General features: G+C 45.3%; 1 protein-coding gene across 6 annotated transcripts in view; it reads right to left on the bottom strand.

The window, feature by feature from the left end:
- nr1h3 (nuclear receptor subfamily 1, group H, member 3) overlaps nt 1-22,943 on the bottom strand; it is a 521,793-nt gene that overhangs the window by 475,154 nt on the left and 23,696 nt on the right. The window contains exon 2 of one of the 6 annotated variants that reach the window (XM_078548805.1): nt 10,633-10,913. The exons of the other annotated variants lie outside the window; for them this stretch is intronic. The gene's annotated coding sequence lies outside the window, so the exon portion shown is untranslated. The remainder of the gene's footprint in view (nt 1-10,632; nt 10,914-22,943) is intronic. 6 annotated transcript variants of the gene reach the window in all.

Genomic DNA, 22,943 nt, shown 5'->3' on the forward strand with positions numbered 1-22,943 from the left:
ACATCCTAGTATATCTTCTCTGCACTCTCTCAATCTTACTGATATCCTTCCTGCAGTTAGGCGACCAGAACTGCACACAATACTCCAAAGTTGGCCTCACCAATGTCTTATACAACCTCACCATAACATCCCAACTCCTATACTCAATACTTTGATTTATGAAGGCCAGTATGCCAACAGCTTTCTTTACAACCTTGTCTACCTGTGACGCCACTTTCAGGGAATTATGTATCTGAACTCCCAGATCCCTTTGTTCCTCCGCACTCCTCAGTGCCCTACCATTTACTGTGTATGTCCTACCTTGGTTTGACCTTCCAAAATGTAACACCTCACACTTTTCCGCATTAAATTCCATCTGCCATTTTTTGTCCCATTTTTCCAGTTGGTCCAGATCTCTCTGCAAGCTTTGAAAGCCTTCCTCGCTGTCCACAACGCCTCCAATCTTAGTGTCATCAGCAAACTTGCTGATCCAATTCACCACATTATCATCCAAATCATTGATATAGACAACAAACAACAATGGTCCCAGTACAGATCCCTGAGGCACACCACTAGTCACAGACCTCCAGTCTGAGAAGCAATCATCCACTACCACTCTCTGTCTTCTCCCACACAGCCAATTTCGAATCCAGTTCACAACCTCTCCATGGATACCAAGTGTCTGAACCTTCTGAACTAACCTCCCATATGGGACCTTGTCAAAGGCCTTACTAAAGTCCATGTAGACAACATCCACAGCCTTTCCTTCATCTACTTTCTTGGTAACCTCCTCGAAAAACTCTACAAGGTTCGTTAAACACGAGCTACCACGCACAAAGCCATGCTGACTATCCTTAATCAGCCCTTGGCTGTCCAAATAATTATATATCCAATCTCTCAGAACACCTTCCAATAATTTACCTACTACTGACGTCAGGCTCACTGGCCTGTAATTACCTGGTTTACTTTTGGAGCCTTTTTTAAACAACGGAACAACATGAGCTACCCTCCAATCCTCCGGCACCTCACCCGTGGCTAAGGACATTTTAAATATTTCTGCCAGGGCCCCTGCAATTTCTACACTAGCCTCCCTCAAGGTCCGAGGGAATATCATGTCAGGCCCGGGGGATTTATCTACCTTTATTCACTGTAAGGCAGCAAGCACCTCCTCCTCTTTAATCTCTATATGTTCCATGAAACTACTGCTTGTTTCCCTTCCTTCCTTATACACTATGCCAGTTTCCTGAGTAAATACTGATGCAAAAAAACTATTTAAGATCTCCCCCATCTCGTGAGGCTCCACACATAGACGGCCACTCTGATCTTCAAGCGGACCAATTGTGTCCCTTACTATCCTTTTACTCTTAATATACTAGTAGAAACCCTTCGGGTTTACCTTCACATTATCTGCCAAAGCAACCTCATGTCATCTTTTTGCCTTCCTGATTTCCTTTTTTAGTATTTTCTTACATTTTCTATACTCTGCAAGTACCTCATTTGCTTCTTGTTGCCTATATCTGCTATACACCTCTCTCTTCTTCTTAACCAGATCGCCAATATCCCTTGAAAACCAAGGTTCCCTATGCCTGTTAACTTTGCCTTTAATCCTGACAGGAACATGCAAACTCTGCACTCTCAAAATTTCGCCTTTGAATGCCTTCCGCTTACTGAACACATCCTTGCCAGAAAACAACTTATGCCAATCCACTCTTCCTAGATCCTTTCTCATTTCCATAAAATTGGCCTTTCTCCAATTTAGAATCTCAAAAAAAAAGGTTGTCATGATAATGAAGGAAAAACACCGAATTTGAGTCCAGAAATATTGGACTTTTAAAAAAAAAGACCTGAGTTTTTAAAAAATGCCACAAGCCACTGACTGGAATGCTGCAGGGTGACTCCCTAAGAGGTAATGGAACCCCACCCTGTTGCCAGACAAGGTACTTCTAAAGACATCCAGAAACTAATTGCTCCCTCCAGTAGTGACATTGGACATAATGAGAGATGAGTATCATCTCATCAAGAAATCCTGTGAGCAATGCCCAGACAGATTTGTGAATTCACTTCCCACTCTGAATAAACAAATAAGGGCTTAAATGTGAGCTGAAAAGCTGCCCCGGTGTCTGTCTATTGGCGGGTGTTCTGAGAGAGCAAGTGCTGGAAGTTTGACTCAGAAATAACAGTCACACACAGTACCCCTGTAAATCACCATTTTGCAGGTATCCCAAAACTGGAACCTTGAAACTGACTATTCATCTACCCCGGAGTCAACTCTGCTGGGACCTCGAATCGCAACAGTTGCAATGCTCTATCACCTACTCCCCATGAGTCAGGGGTTGTTCTGTATCCCCCATTTTTAATATATATAGAATATATTCACTTACTTCAAGCTAAATTCTTACTTTAACCTGTAAGACTGTATATGCAAGTGTTTTATCCTTTCTTGTCTTTAGTAATTAATAAACTTACTCTTACCTTAAACTCAAGAAAGTTTGATGAAATTGGCTCTTTCAAAACCAGAACGATTGGGTCTGGGAGAAAGGTATCCGCGAAACAAATCCTTTTTAGATTAAATCTTGTTGCAACCAATAGAGGGTGGAGGGCGCTGAATAAAGACAGAGAGCCAGTTTATCCCTCCTCGCCCAGGGCGTAACAATTTGGGGGTGTCCCAGCCAGACGGTGACAAATTGAGGGGTCTTGCCTGGATCAACAACTTTGGAGAAACGTTACCTGGGGTTGGGTTGTAACAAATTGGAGAGCTCGTCTGGGAATTTGAACAAACTATCGGCTCAGAGTCTGGAATATTTTTTCCCACAGATGAAATGAATGAATTAGAGTGGGGAAAGTATATTGTCTGTTTGAAATCAATTTTTTAGAAACTGCAAAATGGTTTTCTGGAGTTAATACTACTGAAGTGTTAAAATGTCCACTTTTGATGCCAGTACCTTACTAGCAGAACCAAAAGCAGTCACTGGCATCAAAAGTTCTGCCCATCGAACAGTTAAAAGAGTTAGCAAGGCGTTTAGGATTAGAATTTTGGCTGAAAGCCAGAAAACCTGAAATTTTAAAAGGGGAGGCCAATGGTCTACAGGTGGAAATTGAGGACGATGAAACGGATAGCATAACAGTAGAGAGATTAAAATTGGAGAAGTGGAAATTAGAATTTCAGGAGAAAGATAAAGGAGAGGGAAGGGAGCTTCAACTAAAACAGCTTGAGCTAAGGAGCAGGGATCCCGCTGGGTGCTTTGAAGACACCACTAGCTTGGATTGAGGCAACCTGCTTTACTCATTTAATCCCCAAATTTAATGAAGCAGAGGTGGAAGCCTTTTTTATATCTTTCGAGCAGTTAGTACAGCCGTTAAAGAGGCCAGTCCAACTGTGGTCCCTATTACTGTAGAGTAAGCTTTCAGGAAAGGTTCATGAGGTTTACTCCCTCCTGCCTGAGGAAAGTGTCACTGACTGAGGCAGTAAAAAGGGCTATATTAAGTGCGTACCAGTTAGTGCTGGAGGCGTTCCGTCAAAAATTCCGTATCCTCAGGAAACAGCCTGACCAGACGTACCTGGAATTTGAAAGGCTTAAGCAACTTGCTCCCAGCAGGCACTTAAAACAGAAGCCATTTACAAAAACCTCTGTGAAATAATTCTCCTTGAGGAGTTTAAAAACTCCCTACCCTTCCCAATAAGAACACACCTAGAGGAGCAGGGGGTCACAGGGCCAGACAGGCAGCCACACTGGCCGACAATTAAGAGCTGATCCACAAGCCTTTGTTCCAGAAGAGAGCCTCCCTTAGTCACTCCCAACCAAATGGAATATATAGAGGGGGGAAAGTGATAGGAAACTGAGCACCCATAGGAGAGAGGGTAATACTGGGGGCTCGCCTCAGGGCAGAAAGGCTGGTGCTGAGATGAAAAGTGAGGCCAGGAAGCCTGTGTTTTAACTGCCAAAAGGTAGGGCACATCCAGGCCAAGTACTGGAGACTATGGGAAAAACCAGTGGGATTTATCAGGGCACATACATGCACAGAATGGGAGTCAGTCAGAGAGCGTAGTAGACCAGGCTATGGCTCTGACTGCGGCTGAGAATCCCTGTGGGGCACTCCTGAGTTAAACAAATCCATGAGGGTTACCGGAATTTTGTATCCGAAGGGAGGGTGGCCACATTTCCCCAGGGTGAGGGGAGTAAGCCTGTAGTGATACTGAGGGACACAGGGGCCAGCCAGACTCTACTGCTGGAAAAGGCATGACCTTCCCAGCAGAAAGTGCAGTAAGTGTCAAGGTGTTGGTAAGGGGGATTGAAGGAGGATACGTGCCCAGTCCCCTATACTGGGTACATCTGGAGTGCAACCTCGTATCAGGGCCACTGACCGTGGGAGTCGTCCCAGTTTGCCTGTGGACAGGGTCGATCTGCTCCTTGGCAATGATCTGGCAGGATCAAAAGTAATAGCATTTCCAGTGGTCTCAGAGAAGCCCTTTCTGGCCAAGGAGACCAAACAGCTGCAGGAGAAAGTGCCTGGCATTTTCCCTGACTGTGTGGTGAACCGGTCTATAGCCCGACAGGCTCCAACAGAGGAAGCTGAAGTGGCAATGCAGACAAAAGACCCTCCGGTCTGGTTACTTGAAACCTTTTTCAGGAGTCCAGAAGACCTTAAGGAGGTGATAAATAAATCTTCCTTGGTAGCGGCCCAGCAAGCTGACCCCCAGTTAAAAAACACTAGCTCTGACTGTTCACAATGAGGCCAAGGCAGAAGCAGTCCCTGAACGCTACTACATTAAAAATGAGGTGCTGATGAGGAAATGGAGACCCCCTCACAGACATGCAAACGAGGAGTGGGCACTGATCCACCAGGGAATGGTGCCACCGAGGTACCTTAGGGAAATACTGCGGCTAGCTCAGAAAATTCCGATGGCTGGGCATGTCAGTATACATAAAACCCTCATCAGCCAGCATTTTTACTGGCCATACCTCCACAGGGATGTAAGGTTTTGCAGAACCTGCCACTTGTGGTAAACCCCAACTTGCAATACGACACTGCACTTATGATTCCTGTGCCAGCTTTTGGGGAACCACTCAGCAAGGTGCTAGTGGACTGTGTGGGGCCCCTGCCCAAAACAAAATGGGGCCAAAGGTATATGCTTACCATCATGGACATGGCTACCCACTTCCCAGAGGTGGCTCTCCTGAGAACCATATCTGCTAAAACAGTGGTGATGCAATTAATCAAATTCTTTACCAGGTATGGTCTACTCACCAAGATCCAGTTGGATCAGGGCTCAAATTTAATGTCCAAGATATTCCAGGAAGTCATGGGTAACCTGGGCATGACCCAACTGAAGTCTTCAGCGCATCACCCAGAGTTGCAGGGGGTGCTGGAACGGTACCACCAAACCCTAAAAACAATGATCAGGGCATACTGCCATGAGTATCCCCATGATGGGATAAAGGGCTAGGTTTTCTTCTGTTCACTACCAGGGACCTACCTGATGAGTCCACCAGGTTTACTCTGTTCAAGTTAGCTTCCGGGCACCAAGTGCGAGGGCCTCTGAAACTAATGAAGGGGAGGTTTATCGAGCAGAAGAAGGACTCTCCATGTTGGATCGTAGCCTTGTTCCAGGAGTGGCTCATGAGAGCCTGCGGAGTGGCTTGAGAGCACTTGAAAATCTCCCAGACGGCTATGAAAAAGCAGGCTGTCAGACATACCAAGACCTGAACCTTTCAGCCAGGAGACTACGTGTTAGTGCTCCTACCAATACCAGGTGAACCCTTACAGGCCCAGTTCAGTGGCCCGTACAGAGTAGCAAAGCAACTCAGGGAAGTGAACTATCTAATTGAGGCTCCAGATCGAGCGAAAAAGCAAAGGCTATATCATGTCAACATGATGAAGTGATGTCACAGCCAAGAAGGGGACAAGCAGGTAATGGTCTGTCCCATTGCCACCAACCAGTAAAGATAAAGAGTGGAACCAACAAATCCAGGGAACCCTGGTTGTCGAGGAATATACAGGATTGGATAAAGAGAAAAAGGAGGCCGATGGCAGATACCGAGGGCTCAAAACAGTGGAAGCCCTAGAGGAGTATAGAATGTGTAGGGGGGAACTTAAAAAGGAAATTAGGAGAGCAAAAAGGGGGCATGAAAAAACATTGGCAGGTAAAATAAAGGAAAATACAAAGTTATTTTATAAATACACTAAGAGTAAGAGGATAACTAGGGAAAGAGTAGGGCTCATTAAGGACCATAGTGGTAATTTGTGTGTGGAGCCAGAAGATGTAGGTAGGGTTCTAAATGAATACTTTGTGTCGGTGTTCACAAATGAGAGGGATGACGTGGGTAGGGAAATCAGGCAAAAGGACTGTGATATAATTAAAGAAATTAGCATAGAAAGGGAGGAGGTTCTAAGTGGTCTGGCAGGCTTAAAAGTAGATAAATCTCCAGGTCTGGATGAAACGTATCCCAGGCTTTTGAGTGAGGCAGGGGAGGAGATAGCAGGGGCGCTGGCAATAATTTTCAATACCTCTCTGGCCACAGGAGAGGTGCCAGAGGACTGGAGGACAGCCAATGTTGTACCGTTATTCAAGAAGGGAGGAAGGGATAAACCAGGGAACTACAGGCCAGTCAGTCTAACCTCAGTGGTGGAGAAACTATTGAAAGCAATTCTGAGAGACAGAAGTAATCTACACTTGAAGAGGCAGGGATTAATCAAGCAGAGTCAACATGGCTTTGCTAAGGGGAGGTCATGTCTGACCAATTTGATTGAATTTTTCAAAAAGGTGACCAGGTGTCTAGATGAGGGCAATGCATTTGACGTAGTCTACTTGGACTTCAGCAAGGCTTTTGAGAAGGTCCCTCATGGGAGACAGATAATGATAGTTCCCAAGGCAATTTGGCAAATTAGATCCAGAATTGGCTGAGTGGCAGGAAGCAGAGGGTGATGGTGAAGGGTGTTTTTGTGACTGAATGCCTCTGTCCAATGGGGTTCCACAGGGCTCAGTGTTGGGTCCCTTGCTGCTTGTGGTATATATAAACGATTTAGACTTGAATGTAGGAGGGTTGATCAGTAAGTTCGCGGATGACACGAAAATTGGTGGAGTGGTAAATAGTGAGAAGGATAGCCTTGGATTACAGGAGGATATAGACGGGCTGGTCAGATGGGCTGATCAGTGGCAAATGGAATTTAATCCGGATAAGTGTGAGGTGATGCACTTGGGCAGGACAAATAAGGCACAGGAACACACGATGAATGGTAGGACCCTGGGAAGTACCGAGGATCAGAGGGACTTTGGTGTGCATGTCCCTTAATGTAGCGGGACAGGTAGATAAGGCGGTTAGGAAGGCATATGGGACACTTGCCTTTATTAGCCGAGTCATAGCATATAAGAGCAGGGAGGTTATGATGGAACTATATAAAATGCTGGTTAGGCCACAGCTAGAGTATTGCGTGCAGTTCTGGAATCCACATTTTAGGAAGGATGTGATTGCACTAGGGAGAGTGCAGAGGATGTTGCCTGGGCTGAAGAGTTATGAGGAGAGATTGGATAGACTGGGGTTATTTTCCCTGGAGCAGAGGAGATTGAGGGGGGACATGATTGAGGTGTATAAAATAATGAGGGGCATAGATAGGGTAGACAGGAAGGAACTTTTTCCCTTGCTGGAGGGATCAATAACCAGGCTGCATAGATTTAAGGTAAGGGGCAGGAGGTTTAGAGGGGATGTGAGGAAGCATTTTCTCACCCAGAGGGTGGTGGGAATCTGGAACTCACTGGCTGAAAGAGTGGTAGAGGCAGAAACCCTCATAACATTTAAGAAGCATTTGAATATGCACTTGGGATGCCATGGCATGCATGGCATACAAGGCTATGGGCCTAGTGCTGGAAAATGGGATTAGAATAGCTAGGTACTTGTTTGACCAGCGCAGACTCGATGGGCCGAAGGGCCTTTTTCTGTGCTGTAGACCTCTATGACTCTATAGAAACATAGAAAATAGGAGCAGGAGTAAGCCATTCAGCTATTTGAGCCTGCTCTGCCATTCATTATGATCATGGCTGATCATCCAATTCAATAACCTGCTCTTGCCTTTCTCCCCATATCCTTGATAACTTTTCGCCCCAAGAGCTATATCTAACTGCTTCTTGAAAACATATAATGTTTTGGCCTCAACTTCTTTCTGTGGTAGCGAAATCCACAGGCTCACCACTCTCTGGGTGAAGAAATTTCTCCTCATCTCAGTCCTAAATGGTCTACCCCATATCCTCAAACTGTGACCCCTGGTTCTGGACTCCCTGCCATCGGGAACATCCTTCCTGCATCTACCCTGTTTAGTCCTGTTAGAATTTTATAGGCTTCTATGATATCCTCCCTCATTCTTCTGAACTCCAGCGAATATAATCCTAACCGACTCAATCTGTCCTCATATGTCAGTCCCGCTATCCATTCTATGACTCTATGAGGAGGGTAGCAGTGGGGATGAATTGGAGGGAGACGTGGGTGAGGCCCACATTGAATCCCCTACTATCCAGCTATCCAACACAGAGATACTAGTGAACTTAGGCTCCTTATTCACCCACCTAAGTGCAGAATAGTGAGCAGATCTGATGAGGCTGCTCACTGCATTTAAAGGCTTGTGCAGAGACAAGCCTGGCCCCACCACACTAGGTTTACATGATGTGGATGTGGGAGAGGCCCCTGCCATAAGGCAACATCCCCATCGTCTAGACCCAGAGAAGCAGGCCCAGGTCCGAGAGGAGATTAACTACATGCTGGAGCACCAACTAATAGAGCCTAGCAACAGTAGCTTGAGCTCCCCAGTTGTGCTCGTGCCCAAGCCGGACAGCTCCACAATGTTCTGCATTGACTACCGAAGAGTTAATGCAGTGACCAGAGCAGACTCCTACCCGATACCCTGGCTGGAAGACAGCATAGGTAGGGTAGGTAAAGGAGCCTATATCATGATGCTAGATTTCCTCAAGGGATAGTGGCAGGTTTGCTTGATGGCCTGCGTGAAGGAAATCTCCACCTTCGTAACTCCAGACGGGTTATACCAGTGTCGGGCTATGCCCTTCGGTCTCCAAAATGCCTCCACCACCTTTCAAAGACTGATGAACCAGGTAGTGACGGGCTTGTCCAATTGCATCATGGGTACCTGGGTGACTTCCTACTGTACAGCGATACCTGGGAAAACCACGCAGAGCAACTGGAAGCCCTCTTCCAGAGAGTACAGTCAGCTGACCTAGTGGTCAATCTCACAAAGAACGAGTTCACTAAGGTTCAGGTGACCTATCTAAGACACGTAGTCGGTCAAGGACAGGTACTGCCCAGGGCTGCCAAGGTATAAGCCATGACCCAGTTCCCCAGTCCCACCACAAAACGGAAAATCATGAGGTTCTTGGGGATATGTGGTTCTACTGCAAGTTTGTCCCAAACTTTAGCACAGTGGCCTCCCCACTGACAGACCTACTGCAGAAAAAAGCAAAGGTAGTACGGACTGAGAAATGCCAGGCAGCTTTCAAAAAGCTGAAGGCCATTTAATAGGCAAGCTTGTGCTTGCAGCCCCGGACTTTAATCAGGCATTTAAAATAGGCATCTATGTGGGTGACATCGGGGTAGGGGTGTTCTCCTATAGGAGGATGAATCTGGATTAGAGAGACCGATGAGTACTTCTCTAAAAAGCTCAACAAGCATCAGAAACAGTACTCCACAGTAGAGAAGGAGAGCCTCGGTTTATCACTGACCCTCAGGCACTTTGAGATATATGTCCAAAATGGGTACAGAGAGACCACAGACTATACCGATGAGAATCCTTTAACTTTTGTGGAAAAGATTAAGACCCAGAATGCCAGGTTATTCCATTGGAGCTTGTTCCTCTAGCCATACCACTTAAAAATCACCCACAATCCTGGGGAATTAAATGTGAGTGTGGACACCCTGTGCATAACTTCAAGGAGCCCAGTTAGAACCAGAAAAGATAAATTGACCATTGCTGAAAGAATGAATGTACGCATGACAGTGTTTTGTTGTGTATAAATTTTTCTCTTTTTTGTAATGAAATGAGAATAAATCTCATTTCATTCCGGAGAGGAGGGTAAGTGTCACGATAATGAAGGAAAAACACTGAATTAAGTCCAGAAACATTGGACTTTAAAAATAAGTCCTGAGTTTTTAAAAATGCACACAAGCCGCTGGCTGGAATGCTGCAGGGTGACTCCCTAAGAGATAATGGAACCCCACCCTGTTGCCAGGCAAGGTACTTCTAAAGACATCCAGAAACTAATTGCCCCCTCCAATAGAGACAATGGGACATAATGGGAAATGAGCATCCGCAAATTGTCATTTTGCAGGTGTCCCGATATCTCTCCCTCTCTACCGAATTCACCATGACTGGAACCTTGAAACCATCTATTCATCTACCGGAGTCAACTCTACTGGAACCTCGAATCCAACTATATGTCTACTGGAACCTCCAATCGCAATGGCCGCAACACTCAATCACCTACTCCCCACAAGTCAAGGACTGTTCCATACATCTTTTTTAAAATAAATATATATATATATAAAAAATATATATTCACTAACTTCAAGTTAAATTCTTACTTTAACCTATATGACTGTATATGCATGTGTTTTATCCTTTCTTGCCTTTAGTAGTTAATAAACTTACTCTTACCTTTAACTCAAGAAAGTTTGATGAAATTGGCTCCTTCAAAACCAGAACGATTGGGTCTGGGAGAAAGGTATCCGCGAAACAAATCTTGTTGCAACCAACAGTGGGTCGGGAGTGCTGAATAAAGACAGGGAGCCAGTTTATCCCTCTTCACCCAGGACATAACAATTTGGGGGTGTCCCAGCCAGATGGTGACAAATTGAGGGGTCTCATCTGGATCAACAAGTTGGGGGAACCTCACCTGGGGGTGGGTCGTAACACTGGTTTACCTGCTCCTTCTGCTGCTCGAAAGTGGAAATCAAATACTGGAGGCTGAAAAACAATAAAAGAAAAAACCAACTCCTCCCTGCCCTTCACTGAACTCCCCATTCAGCACACTTTACATCTTGGAGAAAACCTTACCTAAAGCATCTCTTTCCCCCTTTGCACTGAATTCCAACTTGGGACAAAATTCCCAACTATACTCACTCGGTCTCTGTCTCACTCAGGCCGACGTCTCCCCTCTCTGACCGTGCGCCTCTTACTCCATGTTGATATTGGAGTTAATGCTGAGATTCGAGTTAGTGTTGAGATTGGAGTTAATGTTGAAATTGGAGTTAATGTTGAGGTTGAAGTTAAAATTGCGGTTGGAATTAATGTTGTGTTGGGAGTTAATGTTGAGATTGGAGTTAATGTTAAGATTGGAGTTCATGTTGAGGTGCGAGTTCATGTTGAGGTGTGAGTTCATGTTAGGGTTGGAGCTAATGTTGGGATTGGAGTTAATATTGAGATTGGAGTTAAGGTTGAGATTGAAGTGAATGAAGTTAAAAAAAATAATGTTGGGGTTGGAGCTAATGTTGTGATGGGAGTTAATGTTGAGGTTGGAGTTCATGTTGAGGTTAGAGTTCACGTTGAGGTGCAAGTTCACGTTAGGGTTGGAATTAACGTTAAGATTGGAGTTAATGTTGATATTGGCGTTCATTTTGAGGTTGGAGTTCATGTTGAGGTTGGAGTTCATGCTGAGCTTGGAGATATTGTTCAGGATGGAGTTAATGTTGGGGTTGAGGTTAATGTTGGGGTTGAGGTTAATGTTGGGGTTGGAGTTCATGTTGGGGTTGGAGTTAATGTTGAGATTGGAGTTAATATTGAGATTGGATTTAAAATTGAGATTGGAGTTAATTTTGGGGTTGGAGTTAATTTTGAGATTGGAGTTACTGTTGAGAGTGGAGTTAATATTGAGGTTGGATTTAATGGTGAGGTTGGAGTTAATGTTGAGATGAGTTAATTGTGAGATTGGAGCTAATGTTGAGATTGGAGTTAATTTTGGGGTTTGAGTTAATGTTGAGATTGGATTTAATGTTGAGGTTGGAGTAAATGTTGGATTTGGTTTTAATCTAGGGTTTGGAGTAAATTTTGAGATTGGAGTTAATGTGGAGATTGGAGTTAATGTTGGAGTTAGAGTTAATGTTGAGGTTGGAGTTAATATTGGGATGGGAGTTAATGTTGGGGCTGGAGTTAATGTTGGGGTTCAAGTTAATGGTGATATTGGATTTTATGTTGAGATTGAGGTTAATATTGGGATTAGAGTTAATGTTGGGGTTGGAGTTAATGTTGCTGTAGGAGTTAATGTTATGGTTCGAGTTAATGTTGATATTGGAGTTACTTTTGAGATTGGATTTATTGCTGAGATTGGATTTATTATTGAGATTAGAGTTAAAGTTGAGATTGGAGTTAATGTTGAGTTTGGGTTAAAGTTTGAGTTTGGGGTTAATGTTGAATTTGGAGTAAATGGGCTTGTGTTTAATGTTGGAATTGGAGTTAATGTTGGGGTTAGAGTTAATGTTGGGTTTGGAGTTAATGTTGAGTTTGGAGTTAATGTTGAGATTGGAGTCAAAATTGAGATTGGAGTTAAGTTTGAGGTTGGAGTTAGTTTTGAGATTGGAGTTCATGTTGAGATTGGAATTAATATTGTGATTGGAGGTATGTGTGTGTGCTTAGAGCTTGAATAATCTGCTAACTTGAGTTACCTATACATTGGGTAAATTAAGTCAATTGGAAAAGTAAGTACATAAATAATCAGAGTCTATAAATCGATCTAAAGGGACTTTTTAAGCAAAATGTTTGGACAGCTTAATTGATTAGTCAGGCCTTTCTGCAGCCACTGGCAAGGTGCCCTCTGATATGTTATCTCTCAGACACTAGGGTAAAGACCATCATTGAGAAAGTGCAGAACATTTTGGGAGGGTAGCTAAAGGACAAAGGCAAGAAATCATAGTCCATGATGTGGGAGAAGAGTGAACTGAGGTCCTGCAGGCATAATGAGCTTGGCTGAGAGATCAGGCATCTATTAAAATAACAGAACACCTATGTCCCAGAGGAAACATTGTTTGATTGACAGCTCAGTGTCTCTGATCTCCACTGTCAATTTTGCAATGTTTATGTACATAATTCAAGTGTTTGTGATTTTTGTAACTTCAAAGGGCCTGGATGATTGACACTTTTGTAGGTTGTCCAGGTTTTTTTTCCCCCAAGTATAGGGAAAGGTAATCAAAGGATTACATTTTTCAAAGCTTTTCTTCACACATGCAACTTTACGCTGTGGTGTTCATTGGTTGTAGAAAGTGCACAGTGCGTGGGCATGGAAGTGCCAGTGTTTGGCATAGGCAGCATGAGGGACTGATGGGGTGGATGGAAGAGCAGAGCTTGGCATAGGAGGCATGAGGGTCCTGAAGGGGTGGGTAGATGGACAGAGGGGTCATAGAGGGCATGAGGGGGCATAGAGTATAGGTGGAAGGGCAGAGCTCGACAGTGTAGTCATGACAGGCCTGATGGAGTGGGTGAGTGGGGGCATAATTTGGCATAGGGGGCATGAGAGGACCTTGTGAACATATCCTCTAAGGGGCCGTGAATCACAGCTCCTTAAAAACCTGGCCCGTCTCCATGAAAGTTGCGGAGGACTAGGACAAGCCGACCTCCGCAATGGTGCCAGATGAGGGCCTCTAACAGGAAGCAGTCCACATCCTTTAAAAGCACTCCCAAAAAGTGCACAGCCTGGGAATGGGGTCAGGAATCCCAGAATCAGGACACACCCACCATTTTTAAAGGGCTGTCAAATCAACCCGGCTCGGTGAAAACCCAGGCCATAGAGTCATTGAGGTCATTATGGCACAGAAGGAGAAACTGGCCCATCGAGTCCATGCTGGCTCTCTGTAGAAGAATCCAGTCAGCCCAATTCCCTCACTCTATCCCAGTAGCCCTGAGAGTTTATTTCCATCAAGTACCCACCCAATTTTCTTTTGGAATCTTTGATCGTCTCCATGTCCACCACTCTCATGGGCAATGATTTCCAGGTCATTAATACTCGCTTCATAAAAACGTTCTTCATCGCATCCCCAGCATCTCTTGTCCTAAACCTTAAAGCTGTGTCACTTAGCCCTTGAGCAATCAGCTAATGGAAACAATTTTTCTTTATCTACTTTATCTAAACCTATCATAATCTTGTATGACTCTATCAAATCTTCCCTGAATCTCCCTATAGGATCATGGAATCATATTCATGGGGTATCGGAAGCAGTTCTGGGCAGGAGGCACCTATACAAGATGGAGAGGTTGCACCTCAACTGAGCTGGGACCAATGTCCTCAAGGGAAGGTTAACTAGTTCTGTGGAGGGAAAGTTTAAACTAATTTGGAAAGGAGAGGGGCACCAGGATGAAACATTAGTGAGAAGAAGCAAGTTGCACAGCAAAAGGCAAACAGTACAAGAGCTACAAACAAATAGGAGGGATCAGACGGGGTCAAATGAAAATTAGTTCTAAAATATGTTTGGAGTTCATTCATGGACAAGGGACGTAATTTTATGGCAGTGGGATTTTACGTTCCCGCTGAAGTCAATAGAGTTTAGAATGGTTCACCGCATTTTATGGCCCCATCCCTGTGGCGATGGGGCCGTAAAATTCCGGCCAAGGTTACTGAGCTGCAGGTACATGGCAATAACAGAGATCTGGTTCAATGAAGAGGAGGGTTGAAAACTTAATATTCTTGACTATAAGATATTCATGAAAGATAGGGAAAGACAAAAAAGAAGCAGGTTAGTGTCAGTAACAGGTCAAAAAAACTATAAAAGCACTGGAGAGGGATACTGTACCTGAAGATCAAAGACAGAGTCTATTTGGTTAGAATAAAGAACTATAGAGAAGTTATTGTGGCACTGACACTTCACAGTTGCTACCAGAGACCAATACACAACTCCCACTACAATCCTTAATCCGTTTCTGTTTCTTAATTTTACCCATAAAGTTTCCGCTGCCTGCGTATCTCTCATTACACCCTCTCTTATCAGTGATTTCATTCTTAATCACTCAGGCTACTCCTCCCCCTTTACATTTCCCCCGTCTTTCCTGTCGACCTTTTGACCTGTTATATTTAGTTCCCAGTCCTGACCAGCACCTCATCTTCCGACTAGGCACTTTACAGCCTTCCGGGCTGAATATTGAATTCAACAACTTTAGATCTTAAACTCCCCCTCCCCCCAATCCCCACCCCGTTTCTCCCCCCCTTTTTTTATCAATAATTTATATAGATTCTTCTTTCCCCACCTATTTCCATTATTTTTAAATCTAAAACTAAAACTTTGTTAGTCTTTCCACCCTACCCCCACTAGAGCTGTACTTTGAGTGTCCTGTCTTCCATTCTTAATTAGCACTTTTCTTAGACAAATATCACCACCTTCAACACCTCTTTGATCCTTTTGTCTGTGACATCTTTTGATTATCTGCTCCTATCACCGCTTGCTTATCTCTACAATCACCACACCCTCAACTTCTCTCTTCCCCCCCCCCGCCCCCCCACCTTAAACCAGCTTATATTTCACCCCTCTCCTAACTATGCTTCAGTTCTGCCGAAGGGTCGTGAAGACTCGAAACGTTAACTGATTTCTTCTCCACCGATGCTGCCAGACCTGCTGAGTTTTTCCAGGTAATTCTGTTTTTGTTTTGGATTTCCAGCATCCGCAGTAGCTTTTAGCTTTTTGTTTTTATCATCTTGTGGCTGTGTTTGTCAGGAATGATTACTATGTCAGACCCTTCAAGTTGAATGTGCACCCTGAAACTCATCTAGTTTATTTCTTATATTCCATGGCCAGGATTTTACAGCCCCTCCCGCCCGGTGGGATATTACGGTCCCGCCAAACTGAATGCAGATTTAAATGGCTCACTGCATCTGCCGGGGGGAGACACGCTGCAGCAGGGTCATAAAATCCTGGCCCATGAGTTTGTATTAAGGTATCATATACCTGTCCTTCTGCTGTAATGCTTTACTCACACATTTCCTATTTTTCTCTCTTGAGTTGATCATTTTATGTTTTCTCATTTTCCCTTCACCTGTTTTGCCAAAGGCAAAATTTCTGTCTGTTACTCCACTCTCTTTCCTTGCATTTGTTTTCACAACATTATCTATACAATCTCTCCACCTGCCATTTTTATTAGCTTAAAATCCTTATGACCGCCCATTTACCCTTTCTGCTAGAACACTGGACCCAGCCTTGTTCAGGTGGAGTGCTCCCCAATGGTACACAGTTCCTTCCCAATACTTGTGCCAGGCCCATGAAATTCAAAACAAAAACAGAATTACCTGGAAAAACTCAGCAGGTCTGGCAGCATCGGTGGAGAAGAAATCAGTTGATGTTTCGAGTCCTCACGACCCTTCGGCAGAACTGAAGTATAGTTAGGAGAGAGGTAAATTATAAGCTGGTCTAAGGTGGGGGTCGGGGGGAGAGAGAAGTTGAGGGTGGGGTGGTTGTGGGGTAAGCAAGCAGTGATAGGAGAAGATAATCAAAAGATGTCACAGACAAAAGGATCAAAGAGGTGTTGAAGGTGGTGATATTATCTAAGAAAAGTGCTAATTAAGAATGGAAGGCAGGATACTCAAGGTACAGCTCTAGTGGGGGTGGGGTGGAAAGACTAACAAAGTTTTAGTTTTAGATTTAAAAATAATGGAAATAGGTGGGAAAAGAAGAATCTATATAAATTATTGAAAAAAAAGGGGGAGGGGGAAGAAACGGGGTGGGGATGGGGGGAGGGGGAGTTTAAGATCTAAAGTTGTTGAATTCAATATTCAGCCTGGAAGGCTGTAAAGTGCCTAGTCGGAAGATGAGGTGCTGTTCCTCCAGTTTGCGTTGGGCTTCACTGGAACAATGCAGCAAGCCAAGGACAGACATGTGGGCAAGAGAGCAGGATGGAGCGTTAAAATGGCAAGCGACAGGGAGGTTTGGGTCTTTCTTGTGGACAGACCGCAGGTGTTCTGCAAAGCGGTCGCCAAGTTTGCGTTTGGTCTCTCCAATGTAGAGGAGACCGCATTGGGAGCAACAAATGCAGTAGACTAAGTTAGGGGAAATGCAAGTGAAATGCTGCTTCACTTGAAAGGAGTGTTTGGGCCCTTGGACGGTGAGGAGAGAGGAAGTGAAGGGGCAGGTGTTGCATCTTCTGCATGGGCATGGGGAGGTGCCATAGGTGGGGGTTGAGGAGTAGGGGGTGATGGAGGAGTGGACCAGGGTGTCCCGGAGGGAATGATCCCTACGGAATGCCGCCAGGGGGGGTGAAGGGAAGATGTGTTTGGTGGTGGCACCATGCTGGAGTTGGCGGAAATGGCGGAGGATGATCCTTTGAATGCGGAGGCTGGTGGGGTGATAAGTGAGGACAAGGGGGACCCTATCATGTTTCTGGGAAGGAGAAGAAGGCGTGAGGGCGGATGCGCGGGATATGGGCCGGACACGGTTGAGGGCCCTGTCAACGACTGTGGGTGGAAAACCTCGGTTAAGGAAGAAGGAGGACATGTCAGAGGAACTGTTTTTGAAGGTAGCGTCATCAGAACAGATGCGACGGAGGCGAAAGAACTGAGAGAATGGGATGGCGTCCTTACAGGAAGCGGGGTGTGAGGAGCTGTAGTCGAGGTAGCTGTGGGAGTCGGTAGGCTTGTAATGGATATTGGTGGACAGTCTATCATCAGAAATTGAGACAGAGAGGTCAAGGAAGGGAAGAGAAGTGTCAGAGATGGACCATGTGAAAATGATGGAGGGGTGGAGATTGGAAGCAAAATTAATACATTTTTCCAGGTCCCGACGAGAGCATGAAGCAGCACTGAAGTAATCATCGATGTACCAGAGAAAGAGTTGTGGGAGGGGGCCGGAGTAGGACTGGAACAAGGAATGTTCCACATACCCCATAAAGAGACAGGCATAGCTGGGGCCCATGCGGGTACCCATAGCCACACCTTTTATTTGGAGGAAGTGAGAGGAGTTAAAGGAGAAATTGTTCAGTGTGAGAACAAGTTCAGCCAGACGGAGGAGAGTAGTGATGGATGGGGATTGTTCGGGCCTCTGTTCAAGGAAGAAGCTAAGGGCCCTCAGACCATCCTGGTGGGGGATGGAGGTGTAGAGGGATTGGAAATCCATGGTGAAGAGGAAGCGGTTGGGGCCAGGGAACTGGAAATTGTTGATGTGACGTAAGGTGTCAGAGGAATCACGGATGTAGGTGGGAAGGGACTGGACAAGGGGAGAGAGAAGGGAGTCAAGATAACGAGAAATGAGTTCCGTGGGGCAGGAACAGGCTGACATGATCGGTCTGCCAGGACAGTTCTGTTTGTGGATTTTGGGTAGGAGGTGGAAGCAGGCCGTCCGAGGTTGGGCGACTATCAAGTTGGAAGCTGTGGGAGGAAGATCTCCAGAGGAGATGAGGTCAGTGACAGTCCTGGAAACAATGGCTTGATGTTCTGTGGTGGGGTCATGGTCCAGGGAGAGGTAGGAGGAAACGTCTGCGAGTTGACGCTCAGCCTCCGCGAGGTAGAGGTCAGTGCGCCAGACAACAACAGTACCACCCTTGTCAGCGGGTTTGATGACAATGTTGGGGTTGGACCTGAGAGAACGGAGTGCAGTAAGTTCAGAGAGAGACAGATTAGAATGGGTGAGAGGAGCAGAGAAATTGAGACGGCTAATGTCACGCCGGCAGTTCTCAATGAAAAGATCAAGAAAAGGTAAAAATCCAGAGGGAGGGGTCCAGGTGGAGGGAGAATATTGGAGGTGGGTAAAAGGATCCGTTGAACGGGGAGAGGACTCCTGCCCAAAGAAGTGAGCACAGAGACGAAGACGGCGGAAGAAGAGTTCAGCATCATGCCGAGCCCGAAATTCATTGAGATGGGGGCGTAAGGGTATGAAGCTAAGTCCTTTGCTGAGCACTGAACGTTCAGCGTCGGAGAGGGGAAGGTCAGGGGGTATAGTGAATACGCGGCTGGGGCTAGGATTGGAAGATGGGGTGGGGACGGAGGGACAAGCAGGGGTGGAGGGTCCCAGATGGGTGTTGGTGTCGATAAGTTGTTGGAGCTTGCGTTCCTTAGCACTTGAGAGAAAGAGAAAAAGTTTCTTGTTGAGGCGACGGATGAGGCGAAGAATAAAATGAAACTGGGGGCACGCTGGGGGACATAAAATTCAATCCCTCTTTCCCACACCATTCCTTCAGCCACATGATCTCCTCTGCGATTTGTTTATTCCCAAGCCAATTTGCTTACAAAGGATGCTATCTATCCCCTTATACAATAAATCCCCACAACTACCAAATGACACTTCCCTGCTTCCTCTTCCAGCTCCCTTTGGACAGCTTCTTAGTCCAAGGAGCCCTTGTCCTCAGAGATAGGTCGAGCTAGAGGAGGTTATAGAAATAGGAAGGGTCAAGGCCATGTAGTGATTTAAAGAGCAAAATACTACAAATCCGAAATGAAAACAGAAAATGACAATGAATGTATGCATTATAATTGTATTGAAGCACCTCAGAGTGCAACATGATGTATGTTGATAACTCCAATACTATTGCACTGTTTGACTGACTGTAATGTCCATATTGAAATGATTGTAATACTCATTGATTGTATTGAAGCACCTCGTGATCCATGTGTAAATGTTGAATCTGATTGTACTTTTTGTGATGTCAATTTAGAAATGTTTTGTAATGTTCTTTCAGATACTTTATGAATAAAGTATATTTTTCAAAAAAAATAAACTGAAAATTAACAGAACTGTTCTGATGAAGGGTCATAGACTTAAAACATTAACTCTGGGTGAATCGTCCCAGATTTGCACTAAGTGCGGTAGCAAGTGGGAAAAAGGACGTTGGCCGCAATAGCGAGTTTTCGTGCCAATTCGGTGATCAGTGCCAACGCTGCACAGAAGAGGTTCGCCATCCAGTGCACTAAGAGGATGAATGATCTCATCCATGCTGCCAGGGTAAGGCAACCATCTCATCACTCTAAACTCACTCACAAGCCCATCACACATTCACTGGCATCTCACTCACTGCCAACTCAAGGGACATCGCCAGTCACTCTCTCACACACACACCCTCACATCTCCATCTGGCCTCATTTCCTCTGGAGCTGCCTCCTCAGTCCTCACCCTCCTGAGATCAACATGCGCCCCCACACACACCCTGAAATAACCCCCAATACAGCCCTCACCCTGCAGCCTCTTCCCTTGCCTGAGGCCACTTCTCCCCCTTTCCCAAGCAAGCCCTAGCCCTGCAGCCATTGAAAAGCCACCCCCGCCTATGGTTGGTCTCATAAGTAGAGACCTGGTCATGAGCCTCCCTAAAAGTGATGTGGTGCCGCCTGCAAAGCCTGCTGCTGATGACCACGAGTGCTGCCCCAAGCAAGGGAGGCCTTAAAGTCCCGAGCGAAGTGCATCTCGCCAAGATGCACGTCACTTATGTTCAGTTGTGAAACATGTTGACGTGCAATCATGCCGACGTGCCCAGATGATCCAGCATGGGGAATGATTCTGGTGAGCTGGGCTTATAATGAAATGCTGATGTATTACAATGAAGTTCCCAATGTGCGGAGGTGGGAAACGCGGCCCATCATTGACTGGGGGAGTGGACGATTCCAAACAGATTTCACAGCAGCGTGAAACAAATTTTTGGCATTCCTGATATATTGTACACTCACGCCTGCCATGATGCCCTACGCCAGCAGGCACAGAAAATTCCACCTTCTGTTTCTCTCCTCACAGATGCTGCCAGACCTGCTGAGCATTTCCAGCACTTTCTGTTTTTCATCTGACAATTTTCAAATCGAGTCGCTGCCAGGTCAGGAGTCATAGTAGGTCAGTGATCACAAGGGTGATGGACTAGGTGCAAGTTCAGAGAAGGGCAGCAGAGTTTTGGATAAACAGAAGTTTAATTTGGGTGGAAGATGGTTGGGCAGCCAGGAAAGTGATAGAGTAGTCAAGATTAGATGCAACAAAGGCATGGACGAGGGTTTCATCAGCAGGTGAGCTGAGGCAGGGTTGGAGTCAGTTGATGTTGCAGAGATAGGAATAAGCAATCTTGTTGATGTTTTGGAAGCTTCCCTCATGATCAACAACAATGCTTAGGTTGTGGGCCATTTGGTTCAGCCTCAGGCAGTTGCCAGGGCGAGGAATGGAGTTTGTGGTTAGGGAACAGAATTTGTGGTGGGGACTGAAGATAATGGCTTTGTATTGTATTGAAGCACCTCATGATCCATGTGTAAAAGTTGAATCTGATTGCACTTTTTGTGATGGCGATTTAGAAATGTTTTGCAATGTTCTTTCAGATATTTTATGAATAAAGTATATTTAGTTGGAGGAAATTGCTGCTTATCCTATGCTGAACATCGGACAGTGTGACAAATCAGAGACAGTGGAGGGATGGTGATTTGAGTTGAATGTCATCAACCATTTACAACCTGACACTATTTTTGGATGATGTTGTTGAGGGACAGCGTATAGATGAGAAATAGAAGGGAGCTAGGGATCACTGGGAGGTCCGAGGTAATGAAATAGCAGTGGGAAGAGATCAATGGATCAGAATAGAACCAGGCAAGGGCATCCCATCCAGCTAGACAATGGATGAGATGCATTGGACAACTCTGTGGTCAACTATGTTGGAAGCTACAGATAGGTTGAGAAGGGTGAGGAGGGATAAATCAGTACAGGTAGATAAAGGGGAACTTATAGATGTAGTGTACTTGGATTTCCAAAAGGCATTTGATAAGGTGCCACATCAAAGGTTACAACACAAGATAAGAGCACATGGTATATGGGGATAACATATTAGCATGGTTAAAGGACTGGTTGGCTAACAGGAAGCAGAGAGTCGGGATAAATAGGTCTTTTTCGGGTTTGCAAGCTGTAACTAGTGGAGTGCCACAGGGATCATTGCTGGGGTCTCAATTATTGACAATCTATATCAATGGCTTGAATGAAGGGACTGAACGTATGGGAGCTAAATTTATTGATGACACCAAGATAGATAGGAAAGTAAGTTGTCAAGGAAAGGTAGAGGGTCTGCAAAGGGATATAGACAGGTTAAATGTGTGGGACTTAATTTGGCTGAAGGAGTATAATGTATGAAAATGTGAACTTCTCCATTTTGGCAAGAAGAATAGAAAAGCAATAAACTAATTAACTGGAGAGAGATTGAAGAACTCAATAATAGAGAGGGACCTGGGTGACCTGGTATATGAATCACAAAGGGTTAGTATGCAGGTTTTTTTCATTCATTCATGGGATGTGGCCTTTGCTGGCTGGGCCAGCATTTATTGCCCATCCCTAGTTGCCCTTGAGAAGGTAGTGGTGAGCTGCCTTCTTGAGCCGCTGCAGTGCATGTAGTGTAGGTACATCTATAGTGCTGTTAGGGAGGGTGTTCCAGGATTTTGACCCAGCAACAGTGAAGGAATGGTGAATATATTTCCAAGTCAGGATGATGAGTGACTTGGAGGGAACTTCCAGGTGGTGGTGTTCCCATCTACCTGCTGCCCTTGTCTTTCTAGATGGTAGTGGTCATGGGCTTGGAATCTGCAGTCTAAGGAATCTTGGTGAATTCCTGCAGTGCATCTTGTAGATGGTACACACTGCTGCTACTATTCGTCGGTGGTGGAGAGAGTGAATGTTTGTGGATGTGGTGCCAATCAAGGAGGCTGCTTTGTCCTGGATGGTGTCAAGCTTCTTGAGTATTGTGGGAGCTGCACTCATCCAGGAGAGTGGAGAATATTCCATCATGCTCCAGACTTGTGCCCTGTAGATGGTGGACAGGCTTTGGGGAGTCAGGGGGTGAGTTACTCACTGCAGGATTCCTACCCTCTGACCTGCTCTTGTAGCCACAGTATTTACATGGCTAGTCCAGTTCAGTTTCTGGTCAATGGTAACCCCCCAAGATGTTGATAGTGGGGAATTCAATGATGGTAATACTATTAAATGTCATGGAGCGATGGTTAGATTCTCTCTTGTTGGAGATGGTCATTGCCTAGCACTTGTATGGTGCGAATGTTATATGCC

This window comes from Cetorhinus maximus, chromosome 9 (genome assembly GCF_964194155.1).
Source record: "Cetorhinus maximus chromosome 9, sCetMax3.hap1.1, whole genome shotgun sequence".
NCBI lineage: Eukaryota > Metazoa > Chordata > Chondrichthyes > Lamniformes > Cetorhinidae > Cetorhinus > Cetorhinus maximus.